Genomic DNA, 15,435 nt, shown 5'->3' with positions numbered 1-15,435 from the left:
CAACAGGCTTCATGTGATTGTTAGTTTCCTTTAACTTACATTTTTACATCATACGACCATAGAAAATGTAAAATAAGAAAGATCTGGCTTGTTCATTGTTTTCCCTTATACTATCAAAGATGAGCATCAGGTTTGAAATAAAAGAGCTTCTAGAAGAGCAGCTCCTGTGTACTGGAAATTATGACTTTAACGTCATTAGAGGCACAGCTGACCTCGCTGACAGACTGGTCTTGTAGCTGTTAGCAACAAGGCTAAAAGTTTACCTTGATTCCACTTCTTTTGCTAATGCTAGTTTGACCAAAGTTTGGCATTTCCAATATGGCTCCTGATGACAAACCGCAAAACTTCAGACACAGATTAAAGAAGTCACAGATACTACGTCAATGTATTTCCACAGCCCGTATAAGCTTTTGATATGGCGGCCACCAATCTCCTTTCAACGGTTGATTCTGTGAATCCACCTGCGGTGCAATGAAGCACGATCAAAACAGGCACAGGTTAGATAGCCTCTATGCTAACAGGCTAACTACAGTGCTGCACATAACCTGTCTTGCCTCTGGCCCTTGTTTACACACGGTTTCGTCTGAAAACACTAAAATGCAATAATAAAAAAAAAAAAACGTTTACACAGAATGCTGAGAGCAGAAGTGGAGCAACAGATGTTTATTTTGTTGAAAGACAGTCACAGATTTGGCAGCACAAGCACAACGTGGTTGTCTGTGATGATCGTATCAATGGTACTGTTGTACTGTTGTACAAAGTGGAGCCTGACGTCAGCGTTTCCACTGAAATTATCCGCTTACCGTTGACATGGCAACAGTGTCGGCAGCGTATGAGAAAAATTTCACTCTGGAGGCTGTTTCAGAAGTTTGCGTTATAGGTTGGCTGAAACACCGTTTCCATGTAAACGTAAGGGTGAAACGCAACAAAACCTCTGCGTTTTCCTAATGACCCCTCCTGTGTGGTGTTATTTTTTCCGGACAGCTTTCATCATTGTCTTACTGCCCTCTATTGGTCTGTCAGTGAAGTGCAACTAGTCACCGTTTGCATCTGCATAATCTCTCCCTGAATTTATCAGTGATGTAGTCCACAGAAACCATTTAGACCCTGAAGAAGATGTTTGTGGAACTTTCAGCTCTGTTTTACTTGTCTTTAGACGAATGAAACAGAGCGAGCACTTTGAGAAACACTTCTCAAAGTGGGTCCTAAGACCCCCAGGGGTCCATGAACCATGGCTTGGGAGTCTGCAGAATAATTTTAAATGATTGTAAAAGTGTGCTTAATCTTTGCGAAGAGGAGTGTGACGTCAGCGTTTCCACTGAAAAGGCCGGCAGCGTTTCAGAAAAATTTCATTTTCAAAAGTTTGCTTTTTAGGTCGGCTGAAACGGCTAAAAGGCTGAAATGCGACAAAACTTTTGCATTTCTCCCTAAAACTGTTGTTGTGTAAACGTTCCCTGATTAAGAGGAAAATTGCATGTTTGTGTTGCTTGAACTTAAGTTGAACATATAGACCTGAAACAACAGTGAAGAATCATCAACAACAACATTGTGTCATCTGCATAAAACCAGAAGTTCAGTCAATATAAAAATGGAGTGATTCACAGGGAAACAGAGCAGGAGTATGGTCTTCGTAGGGGCTTTATGTAAGGGAGCTAGCTCATAGTTCGCTTTGTTTTTTTTCTGTTTACTGTTTCTGTTTTAAAATTACGCCAAGAAATACTCAGTTTTTTTAGGTGATCTGAAGCTCTTATTGTTTTCTGGCCCCTTCTGTTGGTCATCTTTATGTCTGTGTTTTCTGTTTTTCCTTTCTCTCTTGTTTTCCTCTGTTCATGTTCGGGCTTGACTGTGGAGCAAGCTTCTGAACACAGCGGGGTGTCTCTGTTTCCTCCTCTACCTCGCTCTCTGGGGACTCGGTGAGACATCAGCCTATTTGTCCTTTTTCATGTGTGTATGCAGCCACTTGTGTGTTCTCTGCTTTTTTATGAGTATGCATTTCCTGGGCAGGAGTGATGAAACGAAAGGTCCAACTACCACGTCTTATTACTACATCTCTGTGTTTACATATTGTTCCCCCAAAATGATGTAATACTGTTGTCCCAAAGTGCGTTTTCACAAAAGGCAAGAATGTAAGTATTAACAGTCTATCTCATCCTGACAAGAATCCTTTTAGAAGGAAAAAGGGAAACAGGGGGGAGGAAAGGAGAAGAGGTTAGTGACAGAGAAAGTGGAGGAATCAGAGGAGAGGAAGGAGGAACATTTAAGCAGGAGGTGAAAGGGAAGTAGCGGTGGTAATAAGAGACGATAAGAAAAGGGGGGAGGTTGCAGGGAGGTGAGACGAGGCGTCAAGTGTCACATTTACACATGTATGGGGGTGAGGAGGGGAGGGATAAGAGGGGAGGGAGGGGAGGTCACAGAGGTAGACTGGCGCTGTATGCGGTGACAGGACGGTGTTACCACAGAAATCAATAGCCCTGTCTGCGTGTGTGTGTGTGTGTGTGTGTGTGTGTGTGTGTGTGTGTGTGTGTGTGTGTGTGTGTGTGTGTGTGTGTGTGTGTGTGTGTGTGTGTGTGTGTGTGTGTTTGTGTGGCCAGTGAGTCAGAGCTTTAATTGAAGTCTTGTGTCGGTGTTATAGCAACAGAGACCATGGGATGTTCATTCGTTGTATTAACATTAACGTACACCTCTGTAACAAGGAGTGCCTTGTTCTCTGAGATTTCCCTCGTTTTGTTTACTGTCCATATCTTTACTGCTCCGGGTACCAAGAAGGAAGCTCAGACGAATAAAAGCAAGACGGAAAAAAATATTCAATTCTATCATACCACTGTATTTCACAGTGTTCCTTATTAAAACACATCCCTCCTTTTCTCCTCTTCCTCCATAAAAGCTGCTTTTCCACTCTAAAAAAACTTTGAACATAGTCCAAAAACATTTTTAAAGAAAGCTCATACAGCTCTTTTTGTTTCTGTTTGATCAGACATATTTTTGCTATGATACAACAATTAAAACATCGTACAGATGATGGATTTTGAGCTTTACTACAACAGAGTGGTGGATGGATTTATAGCTTGTGCTGCTGTGGATGAGAAGGGATTTCTCTGATGTCTTTAAGGCCCCGTTTACACAACAACGCTTTATCTAAAACCGCAAAAACGCAGTGAAAAAAATCTGCGTCTACACGAAAAAGCTGATGGACTGAAAACGCTGTAGTTAGCATGCCAGGCCTGTAGGTGTATTGGAGAATACCAAGTTAAAACACAGAGCAAAAGATGCTCATTTTGTTGAAAGACAGTCAGCAGATTCAGCAGATTGAGCAGCACAAGCACAACACGGTAGTTCACGACGATTGTACCAACGGTACTGTTGTCCTGTTGTATGCGCACGTGCAAGGCAGTGTGGTGTCAGCATTTCCACTGAAAACGCCAACTTACTGTTTACACGGAAACGGTGTCGAGAGCGTTTCAGAAAAATCCCACTCTGGAGGCCGTTTTCAAAAGTTTGCGTTTTAGGTCGGCTGAAACGCAGTTTCCAAGTAAATGTGAGGCTGAAACGCAACAAAACTTTTGCGTTTCAGCCTAAAACCGTTGTCATGTAAACGGCCCTTAGAGTGTTGCAGAAATAAAATGCCACTCAACAACTTCACTGCAAAAGATAAAATCACATCCATCCAATCATGTGTCGATCAGCAGGTATCTACAGTAGGGTTTCTGCTGACTGTGTCAAACATTCCGCCTTAAAGAGGGGGTATGTTTTGATTTCTGTTTTTGGTCTTTTTTTTTTTTTTGTACTGTTGTTTTGGTTCTCCAGTAGTACTTCTACATAACTTTCAGCTCCAAAGTTTCACAATATTTTTCTCTTACGGGTGTTTTAGAAAACCTTCATTTCAGCCTTTGTCTGAAACACTTCATTTAAGATGTTGCCTCTTTAAGTCTCCCCACTCCACAAACCCCCTTTCGTCTGGAGACCTGTGTTGGGCAGAACTGAAGGCAGACCTTAAAGCTTGGTTTATGCTTGAGGCGTCCAAGAAGTCCATGAAGCTTTGTGCTGACGAATGACATCATTTAGGCACCCTTTTTCTATTCAAGTGGGAAAGTTTTGCGTCACACACCTCCAAAAATTTATAATTTCTGCTTAGAGATGGGCAGACGAACGGGAGCTCCTAGTGTCCAAAAATACTGGCATTCATATTTTTCATCAAAGATCACTGTGATAACTGTGTGATGAACAATTCCTGTCTTGACGTAGCAAAACTCGGCACAGAAGAGGAATTAGCCAAAAAAAAAGGAAACAACGTCAACAGCTTATTCGACTCTAGTTTAGTTCTGTGATAGATGTGCATTTGCGTCCACTGCCCCCTGCAGTTGGGGTACAGACCAAGCAGAGTGTTAAAAAGTATAAAATGCTGATTCTGTGTGTCTCACATTCATGCCAAAAGCATAACCGAGCCGTGTCATGAGCCATGTTTTAAACGATGGGAAAGCTGAATACCCCCTCTTTAAGTTCTGTTTCTTCTTCCTCATCCTTCGATTTATAACAGACTTAAAAAAGAGCTATCTCTTGAAGAGTCTATCCATAAAGAAATGTTCAAATGAGTGCCAAGGCAAACATTTTTCTTTTTTAGTTTGGGCCCCACTTTCTCCTTCCAACACACACTTCTTCATGTGAATCCCTGTGAGAATTTACAGAATCATGTATCGATTCAGCCAAAAGAACAAAAACCCTTTTCCCTCTACACCACAACATCTGAGGGACTGTGAGGATTAGGCAAATGAGTTTCATGATGGATTGGTGAGTGACAGCTTTGTTTGAGACACAATGTGACTGTCTTTGAAACTTACTGCGAGTCAACATGCTTGTCTCCAAATTAGCTATTGTCTGTCTTTTATCTTTCTTTTGTACCAGAGTGGAGTGAAAAAAAGCTGTTTTCTCTCCGACTTTCTCTCCTTTAACCTCTTCTTTAAAAGCCAGGCAAACCTGATACACTTAAAAATACTGCATTTACAACATTTTACAAGGAATTCCCATTTAAAGTTATGACTTTGTTGAACCAGCAATGATCTGCTCTTGAGCTACAAATTTTTTTGTATTGTATCAAACCTTATCATTCCACATTTTATCTTGTCTTAAATCCTATCAAATCCTATTCTTTTATTTGATACCATATGTTATTGTGTTATTGTCTCATGTTGTCATGATCCAAAAGTTTCTAAAACACATTTTCCATGACAAAACCCCAACAGGAAGAAACCTGACCACACAAAGAAAGTTCCTCTCTTGTGTTGAATTTCACCTCATATGACCCTGTCTTACCTCATCTTTTCATATTGCATCAGATTTAGTCCTTTTAACTTAGAAAGCCATTCTGACACTTCACCAAACTGTAGCACCTACAGGTAGTCAGGATGGCCGAGCGGTCTAAGGCGCCAGACTCAAGGACTGACTCCTTCCTGAGTTAAAGGGACTTCTGGTCTCCACATGGAGGCGTGGGTTCAAATCCCACTCCTGACACATATGTTTTACCCAAAGTTAATTTAGGAAAATCATAAATAAAAAGTTAGGCTCCTTTGGTCATGGCTGCTGACAAAAGAGTGTGTCAGGAGTGGGATTTACACGCAGGCCTCAGTCTTGAGACCAGAAGACCCTGCACAAAGTATTGTGGGGATGGTGGTGCAGTCTTAAGGTTCAGACTCCTGGACTGGGTTAAAGAGACTTGTGGTTTCACTTGGAGGTGTGGGCTCAATTCACACTCCTGACACACTCTTTTACCTGTAGGATTAGTCATGCTTTGAGCAGCTCAGCAGGTCTGAAAGTCTCTTTAATCTTATCTGATGGACCAAAACCACCATGAAAATCTCTTATATGCTTTGTTTTTTTTCTTGGCTGACTTTTTGTTGTTGATTTCATATATTTTAGAGAAACATGGTCAAATTATGTGAGGTTTTTGTCTCATGAAGACCAGGCTGAAGACCATGCTACAGTTCACTCAAGGTGGCAGAGCAGTCTAAGGGCGTATTCAGACCTGGACCGTTTGGTCCACTTTAAACGGACCAGGGTTTGTTTCCCATGCTGGTGCGGACTTTCCATGCAGGTGTGAATAGACACAAACGAACCCTGGTGCGGACCAAACAACTGGACCGAGACCCACTTTTTGAGGTGGTCTCGGTCCGCTTCCAAACGAACTCTGGTGCGGTTCGTGGTTCTCCGGTGCAGGTCTGAATACAAACCAAGGTCCATCCAAACTAACTACAGGATATATGTGCCTTTTTGGCCTATAAAGCCACCGTAACCTAACCGTCTTTGGTTCATACCTGATCCTCCGTCTTCTGTGTAACCACGCTGTTGCTCGCATGTTGTGGGTCAGGACATGCAGAGCATAGCGTCTCCTTGCTGCGCACATTCGTCTTCGCTGTTCCAAAATTGTAAACGGTGTTGTTAAGCCTGCTTTGAAGGAGCTGCTCTTGAAACTGAAAATGATTCAGCAGCTCTAATAAGAGCACAAACACACGTTTACCTCCATTTCCTGGTCTGTATTCTGTGTGTCACCTTTGTCAGTGCTGTCCAATGAGAGCACTGATCGTCACACACGTGGATGTGTTTACAGAATATAGTCCACTTGCAAAAAGTACAATCTGAATACAAACCGCACCAAACGAAAAAAATAAAGTCCGCTTTTGGTCCGGACCAAACAAGTGGACCAAAGGACTTTTCTGGTCTGAATACAGCCTAAGCCCGCAGTCAGACTGGCTATCAAACCATGCCATGCTTAAGCATGATTGCCCCTCCGCAGCGCCGTTCCCCTGCTAGAGAGTATGGCCGGCGGTCACACTGCTTCTATATGGACCAGACTTAAGCGGGTTTCACACACGCGTATGGTCCACCTACATCATCATGAAGCATCTGTTTACGTGATCTCATCGGAGTCAGCACAATGAGACACAGAGAGCACTGCTACAACTTTAGAGACTTTTGGACTTATAGTAAGTCGTTTGGGCTCGACACAGCCCTCTAACACCCCCATTTTGTTTAAAATGATTGTCCAGAGATGTGCTTGCGGTGATCATACATCATGGATCACACGCTCTGTCCGCGTGCTTGTGCTCATGCATGAAGAAAACCATGCCAAAGCAGAGAAGTGAATCATGCTCAAGAACGGCACGGTTTGCCAGTGTGACCGCGACCTAAGGGGCCAGACTCAAGGACTGACTCACACCTGTGTTAAAGGGACTTCTGGTCTCCACATGGAGGCATGGGTTCAAGTCCCACTCCTGACAAATTTTATTCCTAAAGGAACTGTTAAAGTGTTGAGAAAAATGTCTTAAAATTGGACTCAGAGGACCTTTAACAAAGCTTCATAATTGATTTTGGACCACCAAATCTATGCAAAAACTCAGAGATGCTGAACTGCAGGTAAAACCTAATTGTCAGGAGTGGGATTTGAACCCACGCCTCCATGTGGAGACCAGAAGTCCCCTTAACCCAGGAAGGAGTCAGTCCTTGAGTCTGGCGCCTTAGACCGCTCGGCCATCCTGACAGTTAATCATCAGCCCATTGACTCCCTTGTTGTCTGTTTTCAGGCCTTTACTATCATATACTGACAGTACTGTGTAACTGTGTAACATGTTCTGATACTTTCTATCACTTTGATATTTTGCTGTTGTAGTGTTTGAACAGTTCATCAAATCAAGAAGTTTCCTTAAATTTTGAGCTGTGATGTTTAGGTCAGTGGTTCCCAAAGTGGGAGTGGTGGGAGTTACAAAAACTGATTTAAACTGCATGTTTCATCCATTACTGTGAAAATATATAAACAAAACTGAGGGTTAGAGTTTAGATGAAAACATGCAAACAGAAAATGTTTCATCTGTATCATCACAGAAGGGGGTTGCTGGTGTCTGGCGCCACTTTTTTTTCTTTCTGGAGTCACAAGTTGTGAAGTTTTAGGACCCCTGCTGGACAAAGCCTCACATCCTCAGCTCTGACACAGAGAGTAGCCCGTCATCAAATTTACAGAAAAGTTTCTTCTGAAAAGTGTTTGTTGTGTCTGTACTTTTAGGTGTGATTAAACCATAGTCCACTTCCTGACTCCTCTCAGTCGTCCTCTCAGTCTGACAACAGTAAACCCGCTCTTTGCCAAAGTCAAATCCATTTTGCTGCACCTGCTCTTTCTCTTCCTCTTTTTTCCATTTCTTCTTTTGGATCTGTATTCAGTTGTTACGACTCGCCTGTTCCAGCCCAGCTCCTCTCGCCTCGCCTTTTCCCCGCTTGTCGATCTTGCATTTTCAGCAGTTATGGAATGAAATATTGATAGATTTCTGTCAGGGACACACTTCCCTATTGATGTAACCGTACACCAAGGACACAAAACATGAAACATAAAATACACACACAAGGACACAGAGAAGGAAGAAAGAGGTAGAAGACTTCTGGAGAAGCTCCCAGTCACGTGTCGTGTGTGTGCGTGCGTATGTGAATGTGTGTGTCTGGATATGTGAGGCTGATCAAACTGGTCTATTTGTCAGGAAATCTCTGGAGAGATGATGAAGAAAGACAGAGAGAAGGAAGGACAGAAAGAGAGAGCTTTGATTCAACATTTATTACGAGCGAAGAATAGGAAACATAAATTGGAATGAGACAGAAAAGAAAGATGAGATCAGGCAAAGCCTCTTTTCTTTCTTTTGATTTCTTTCACTGTTTTCTCTTTTTATTCCCAGAGACTTACAGTTTTCTCCTTTTTTGACACTCTTAATTCTTCCTTGGCTCCTTCCCTCCCTCATCACCTCTCCTGCCATCCATCTTTGGCAGCCTGCGTTTAACTTTGACTCCTTCTTTCTCTAGTCACACACACACACGCACCAAAAACACACACACACACACATGCACTAAGGCATGCTGACACTTAAACTAAGTGCACTCACACACACCCTATTCCATTACTCCCTCCTTTTACCACCCACACAGAAACGAGGACACATAGAGCCCACAAAACACACACACACACACACTCACACACACACACACATACACACAGGATCCCCACCTCACACAGAGTACTTTCAGCACTTTCTCCTTTACCATACTCAGCAAGATCAGATGTCAACCCAACTGACACAACACACACAGAGGCCGTATTTTTCTTTTCAGCACGCTCTGTTTCCTCCTCCCTCTTATAGAATATATGCATTTTTAAAAAGCCTCCTTCACACACACACACACACACACACAGCCTGTGAGGTGCTGCGCTGAGGGTTAACCGCTACACACACACGGCTCAGGGGAGGAAAACGATGAGGAGGGGCAGATATTTAGGGAGGCGAAGTTCAGGAGGAGAAGAAGGTTTAAGGAGTACAAAAAGAAAGAGTTCAGAGGAAGCCTGATAGCTTAGCGTGTACACGTGTTAACAAAGAGTATGTATTAGAGTGTGCATGCAAGGGACAAATGGCTCTGTGTTCTGCCCAACACACACACACACACAGAGGCTCATACATGAATAAATGAGTTTTATGCACTGCCAAAGCCACCACGAGCCAACAAGCTCTCACACATGCACTCAAATGTGTGTTTACATGCTCGCAAATAACACAACACACATACATGCACGTTTGATTAAATTACATGCACGTTTCATGCGTGCAGCCTGCGATGACACAGGCGTGAACACAGGCAGGAACACTGCTTCCCCAGCTGAAGTGATAGATGTCGTAACAACTGACACATGAGCGTATATATAACGTTGAAATGCTGAGATTACAAAGTGAAGCCTGTGAGCCTGAACACGTCTACATACATGCCACTTATCCCAACTGTTCTGAGCCTTTGACCTTTTAAAATCAAGACTTAAACCTTACAAAACTGCAAAACTAGATGTTGACAAGCAAAGACCTTGCCAGGGCTGACCCAGACTGTACCCAAGGTTAGACAGTAGCCACGTATACATGGACCCAAACATTCCGCTTGCATTCGGTTTGTTTGCTCAAACAGAAAGAATTTAACCTTTGTATAAACCTCAGTCTGAAAGAAAAGTGCCAATCCAAAGAGACATTTAAAGCTATGGTCTACAATCTGAAACCCAGTTTGGCTGATGAGACTCATTTTAAAAACGCAGCCTCACTCACCCCTCCCCTCCGTGTTCCAAGATCCTGTCCCCCAGCTCATGTCGCCCTTCTTCACCTCCTAACAACACGCACCCCCGACAGAGCCCCTGTCCCTGTGGAGGGTAACAGTAACAGCTTCCTGGTTTTGGTCTTCTCTGGCTCCGTGACGCTTTGGTAGCTGAGCAGCTAGCTGACGTGATAGGGGTAGTGGGGAAGGACGAGGTGGGACCATGGGCAGTATGGGGCGGAGCAGGGGAGACAGGGAATTGGATGGACTAACGCAAAAATCCGAAATGAGGGAAACGGCGGTTCAGATTGGTCAATTATTAAGCCATTTTGCAGCTGCTTTACAGGATTAATTTTTTTTCATTCTTTTTGATTTTCGTATTGCGTAGATCGTACTATCAGACTATAATGGCCTCAAAACGGTGTTTATAATAATTACCTACCTTCAAATCGTAGACCATAGCTATAATCGGTTTCATAGGAGTGGAATATTCCTTTCCCCAAACCGATTGAGGTATCATGTATCCACTCAAATGGAAAGTTGTCAGGGTGCGTTCTCTCAGCGCATGCTCAGATATGACGTAAGATGCAACTAGAGACGTTCCTCAACTTTGAAAATGGCGGCGGGCCGTCAGCACTAGACTGCTGCTGAAAGTTTGTTTTTGATCGCATGGGTTTCAAGTTGCTGCTTTAAAAAAAACGCGGCAACTGTCCCAACAATCGTGATAAACAAACTTTCGTCCTCCATCTTTGATAAATCACGTGATGTTTACGTTTTTCTGCGCATGCCCCATTGACTATTCTGTTTGATTACAGCTGCACATGTAGACCAGGGGGGTATTCCACGAAGCTGGCTTAGCTCAAAGCCTGGCTTATTTGGGTTAGCCGCGCTAACTTTAGCGAGAGTTGGGTTCCACAAACGAGGCTTAGGGCTAGCGTGGCTTGGTAACCATGGTAAATTAGCCAGTGCGACTAGCCTGGTCTCGGGCAGGCTAAACGTCAGGCTTACCTTAGCTGCGTCTCAGAGAAGGTCCGACCGGCTTCTAAAAGACGCCTTGTGAACTGCAGGTGTAACATTAAATTAATCTATATCTGTAATAGATGATGTTCTTGTTCAGAAACATAAACTGAGACCTTTTGGTAACTTTTCTGACACCTGCTAAAAACCAAAAAGTCAGAAGGATCGTGAGGCTCCGCTTTCACGGTCCGTATTCATACTGAAAATCAAGATCAAGTGAGCTTTTGTCCTTCAGCTCCACGGGAGGTTTCCGTCCTCCCTGAGCTCGCTTTAGGACACCTGCGTGATCCTTTGACAGGTGAACTGCCCCAGTTATACTAGACTGGAATAACCGTGAGTCAAGACATGTCAGATACTAGACTGTCTGTCCACATGGTAGGAAAGTTGGTGGCTGAGAGGTTAGAGAGTAGGGCACAGACGCACGGTGAGGCATGTTTTATTTGCGGCGTGGGTTCGATCCCACTTGTGGTAAGTATCTGAAATAACTGATTTTCTTTCTTCTGTCACCCTGAAAGTACAGTCAACATATAACAGAATAAAGGCACAAATTGTCTTATGATATAAAAGGTGACAACAGCCACAATTTTCCATAGAAATACCCTCCTTTACCGGCGGTCCGTTCTGATCATGATGATAATGTAAAGGTGATTCCACATGGTGAGATAACTTTGTGTCTTCCTCCTTATTTAAATATAGGGCACTGTATCACTGACACATCTCATCTGACAGCTGAATCATCTCTAATAAAAAAAAAAAGATATCTCATCTACATGTCTTTTTCTGCTGTTTTAGTCAGTGTTTGATGAAACATCACCCCATGAAGTATATAGGCCTATATATATGAACAGCTTTAATTTAATCAAGACCAATCTCCTCTGGGCCACAGCAGTGTGAGGAGCTTCAGAGTGAGAAGAAAAAGGGTAATCAAACTCAGCAGAAACAGTCAGTGTTGATTTGACACATAAGCATGATATTCTTGAACAAGCAGCGTCTCTGGCTTTGTTAATTGCCACCGTGTCACCCTTTTATGTGATTTTCACTTTGTAGTCATCATACGACTCCATGAGGGGTATTTTCTCCGCTGAGGGAAACGTCTCCGCTCTCGGTTTTGACATGATTTGGTCATTTCGACAATCGACACGTCGGGGCTTTTTATCTACCGCGGACGCGCGCTTAGCCGCAGCTTAGATCAGCCTGGCTTGAATAAGCGTCTCTGAAAATCAGCTGAGCCTCGTTAGTGGAACGACTTGCAGCTAAGATTAAAGTGGCCGCTTATTCAAGCCACGCTTACCGGCGATAGCCCAGCCTTCTTTAGCCAGCTTCGTGGAATACCCCCCAGAGATTGGAATATTCCTTTCCATGTATACTATTGTTTTCGGAAAAGTCATGCAGAAAGATTCCATTCGGAAAGACGAAAAACTCCTCATGTAACCATGGCTATTGATACAGGAGAAGCAAACAGAGTAAAGTAAGAAGGGATGAAGGAGGGATGTGGCATCATGTACCTTAATTTTCACATCTGGGGGCACCTGAAGCTCAAAACAAAATCCAATAGCAACTTCAGAATCAGCTGTTTGACATTGGCAGAGAGGATCTGGCAACTTATTTCAAGGCACAACCTCCATACTCAGCGCTGCTTTCCAACTGTTGAAGATTATTACCAAGAAGCACTGATACAAAAAAGAAATAATCTCCCAAACACAAATTGCCCTACTTTTTGTGCTAGGTTTAGCTCCTCAAAAAGTCTATACAGTTCCTAGGTAAAGTTCCTGTGGTTCTAGTGATAACCAGGGGCGTGTCAAGATTTTTTTTCCTTGGGGGGGCAGGTATGGCAATAAAAACAGTGGGCTAAAGTAGGATTAACATAATGGTTTATTTGCTACAAATGTTACATACAGCTTACTTATCAACTGAATCTAAACTTAACGCAGAATTCATGAAATTAAACCCCTCACATGACAAACGACTGTGAAACCCCAAATAGCCCCCCCCCCCCCCCCCCCCCCCCCCCAAAAAAAAAAAAAAAAAATTGTTGGCATTTTTTTATAAACACAAAGGAAATGAAAAGTAAGAGTGAAACAGTTTCAGACCTTAGACCAATACATGTATCAACAAATAGCACAAACTCACATGCCCACACTCAACATGCTAACGTTTTTAGATACAGAAAATAATGAAATAATAAAAAAGAATAAATTTTACGATTTCTGTTCAGGGGAACTCTCTATTCCTGGCTTCTACAGGCTATGCAACATAGTGCAATAGCTCTTTTTGCTTGGAGAAGTCTAAAGTCCATACGTTTGTTCTGTTTGTGTGTTTGTGTGAAGAACACTGAGTTTAAAATTTAAAGATTTTTTTTGTTTATAAACATCTGTCAAACATTTTATAACATCTTTCCAAAGATCCTGAATCTCTGGACTTTTATACAGCTGATTAGAGTTCCTTTCTCAATGACACATTTAGTACAAACGTCTGGAATTTTAGCAACTATTCATGTGAACTATTTACACTAAAGAACTTTGATTCTATTTATTTTCTGTTTCTTTTCCTTTGAACAAGCCTCATCCAGTCTGCTCCATCTTTCTCTTCTCCATGCCTTTAGTTTTTCTAGTGTTGACTCTTTAGCATTAGACATTAGAGATGTTCATAAGTCTTTTTTTGCAAGTCCAAATCAAGTCCCAAGTCTCTGTGTGTGAGACTTGGTCAAGTCTCATAATATTTCCTGTACTGTGAAGCAGACAGAGAACTCACCACCAACACTTTTTGGGTAATCAATTGCAGAAAGAAGTTAAAGCTCCTGTGAGGAACTTTTGGTTTATGTTTATGTTGATTTTGGCGCCCCCTGTACAGGGTGTTGTGTCTCATATCTTTGTCTTTCATATGTAAGAAGTGTTTTTCACTGTGAATATCTGGTCCTAATTATATTTCCCCCTGTTCTTGTGTCACAAAGAGGCATCAGAAATAACTTAAGTTTTGTCTGCAGCCATCAACTAGCTCTTAAAGCTTGGACATCATGTTTGTTAATGTGAGTAAACTTCTTTTCAGCTTTCCAGCTCCGAGATCAGCGTTCACATGATGTAACGTTGATAATGAACCAAATTATTCATGTCCTGTGTGCTGTACAGTAAATATCTTCCCACTTGAACTGCTCAGCACATTTATCATCCCTCCTGTACATATGTGCAGGCTCTTGTGTTTTCTGTAGCAGTAGCAGCGTAAGTGCCTGGCTCAAGGGCACAGTGGCACAGAGGAGCCGGAGAGGGAGCCGAGAGTGGTTTTCATTCGTTTGTTCGGCAGCCTTCCAGTGAAACCCGCACAACTTTCACCTTTAGGCAACCGCCGCCCCTGATATATATTTTAGCGTAGGCTTCTCTGAGTATGGCACACACACACACACACACACACACACACACACACACACACACACACACGGACAAACACTCAGGGCTGCATGACCACACACCATGTGTATGAGCCAGATTTGGCTCTGTCCTCATGTCTGCCATACGGTTGATTCCTTCCCGCTGTGCAAACCCTGCAGGCCAAACACTGCACTCTGTGTGTGTGTGTGTGTGTGTGTGTGTGTGTGTGTGTGTGTGTGTGTGTGTGTGTGTGTGTGAGAGAGAGAGAGAGAGAGAGAGAGAGAGAGAGTGAGGTTTGGTAGAAGAAAACTGTACCATGTTGTCCCAGAAGGTCATTTTAGTTAAAAACCATGTTGTTTGACACAGACTGAAGTGTTCAGATAAAGTATCCTTGTGGGATTCTTGTTACTGTTCCCTACACTTACTTACTTCAGACTTCAGATGTAGATGTGTTTTCCCTTTTCCTTTTTTTTCTCCTTTGATTTAATTTTCAGAAATGTTTTGTAAAGCAAATATTAGAGCAGAAAATTCATTTCAGACCAATTTTCATTTTTAATGGGTGTGAGAGGCCACAGAAAGTTTCCCCGTAGCAAAAAGGCATCTTTGTTCTGCATGTAGGACCAACAGCTATGGAGATATTTGTGGCTGGAAAGCTTGATATTGAATTAATGTTTTGTCTGCCTAGGCTATATGTCTTGTTCTGAATCTGTTGAAATTGCCACCACTGCGTTGCACCAACCGTTCAAAAGTAGCTTCAGCTCAGCCTCATGTGTAATAGTTCTGCAAAAAAAGTCAGTGATACTTAAGAAAATCAGACCACCTATGTTCACACATTGCTGTGTTTGCTAAACTAATCTTCAGCAATAGATATCGTTGTTACCCTGACCTCTGAGGGGTGTTGTGGCAACAAAGAAATCTGCTGTCCAATTTCAGGCAATCTGTTTGTCTTTATGGTTTTCTATAT

The 15,435-nt window shown here is 42.7% G+C and overlaps 1 protein-coding gene and 2 non-coding genes across 5 annotated transcripts in view; 2 read left to right on the top strand and 1 right to left on the bottom strand.

Annotated features, from left to right (window-relative positions):
- wnt5b (wingless-type MMTV integration site family, member 5b) overlaps positions 1 to 15,435 on the top strand; it is a 104,714-nt gene that overhangs the window by 34,487 nt on the left and 54,792 nt on the right. The gene's annotated exons all lie outside the window — the stretch shown is intronic.
- On the top strand, positions 5,394 to 5,505 carry trnal-caa (transfer RNA leucine (anticodon CAA)). The gene is made up of 2 exons: positions 5,394 to 5,431; positions 5,460 to 5,505. It is a non-coding gene; the product is annotated as a tRNA-Leu (tRNA).
- Positions 7,417 to 7,528, bottom strand: trnal-caa (transfer RNA leucine (anticodon CAA)). Its single transcript has 2 exons — positions 7,491 to 7,528; positions 7,417 to 7,462 (listed from the first exon to the last, which is right to left on the bottom strand). It is a non-coding gene; the product is annotated as a tRNA-Leu (tRNA).

Source organism: Halichoeres trimaculatus, unplaced genomic scaffold, assembly GCF_033239565.1.
Source record: "Halichoeres trimaculatus isolate MK-OKI-2021-1 unplaced genomic scaffold, fHalTri1.1 fHalTri1_scaffold_21, whole genome shotgun sequence".
Taxonomy (NCBI): Eukaryota; Metazoa; Chordata; class Actinopteri; order Labriformes; family Labridae; genus Halichoeres; species Halichoeres trimaculatus.
Note: the sequence above shows the minus strand (reverse complement) of the source record. Positions and strands in the feature narration are given on the sequence as shown.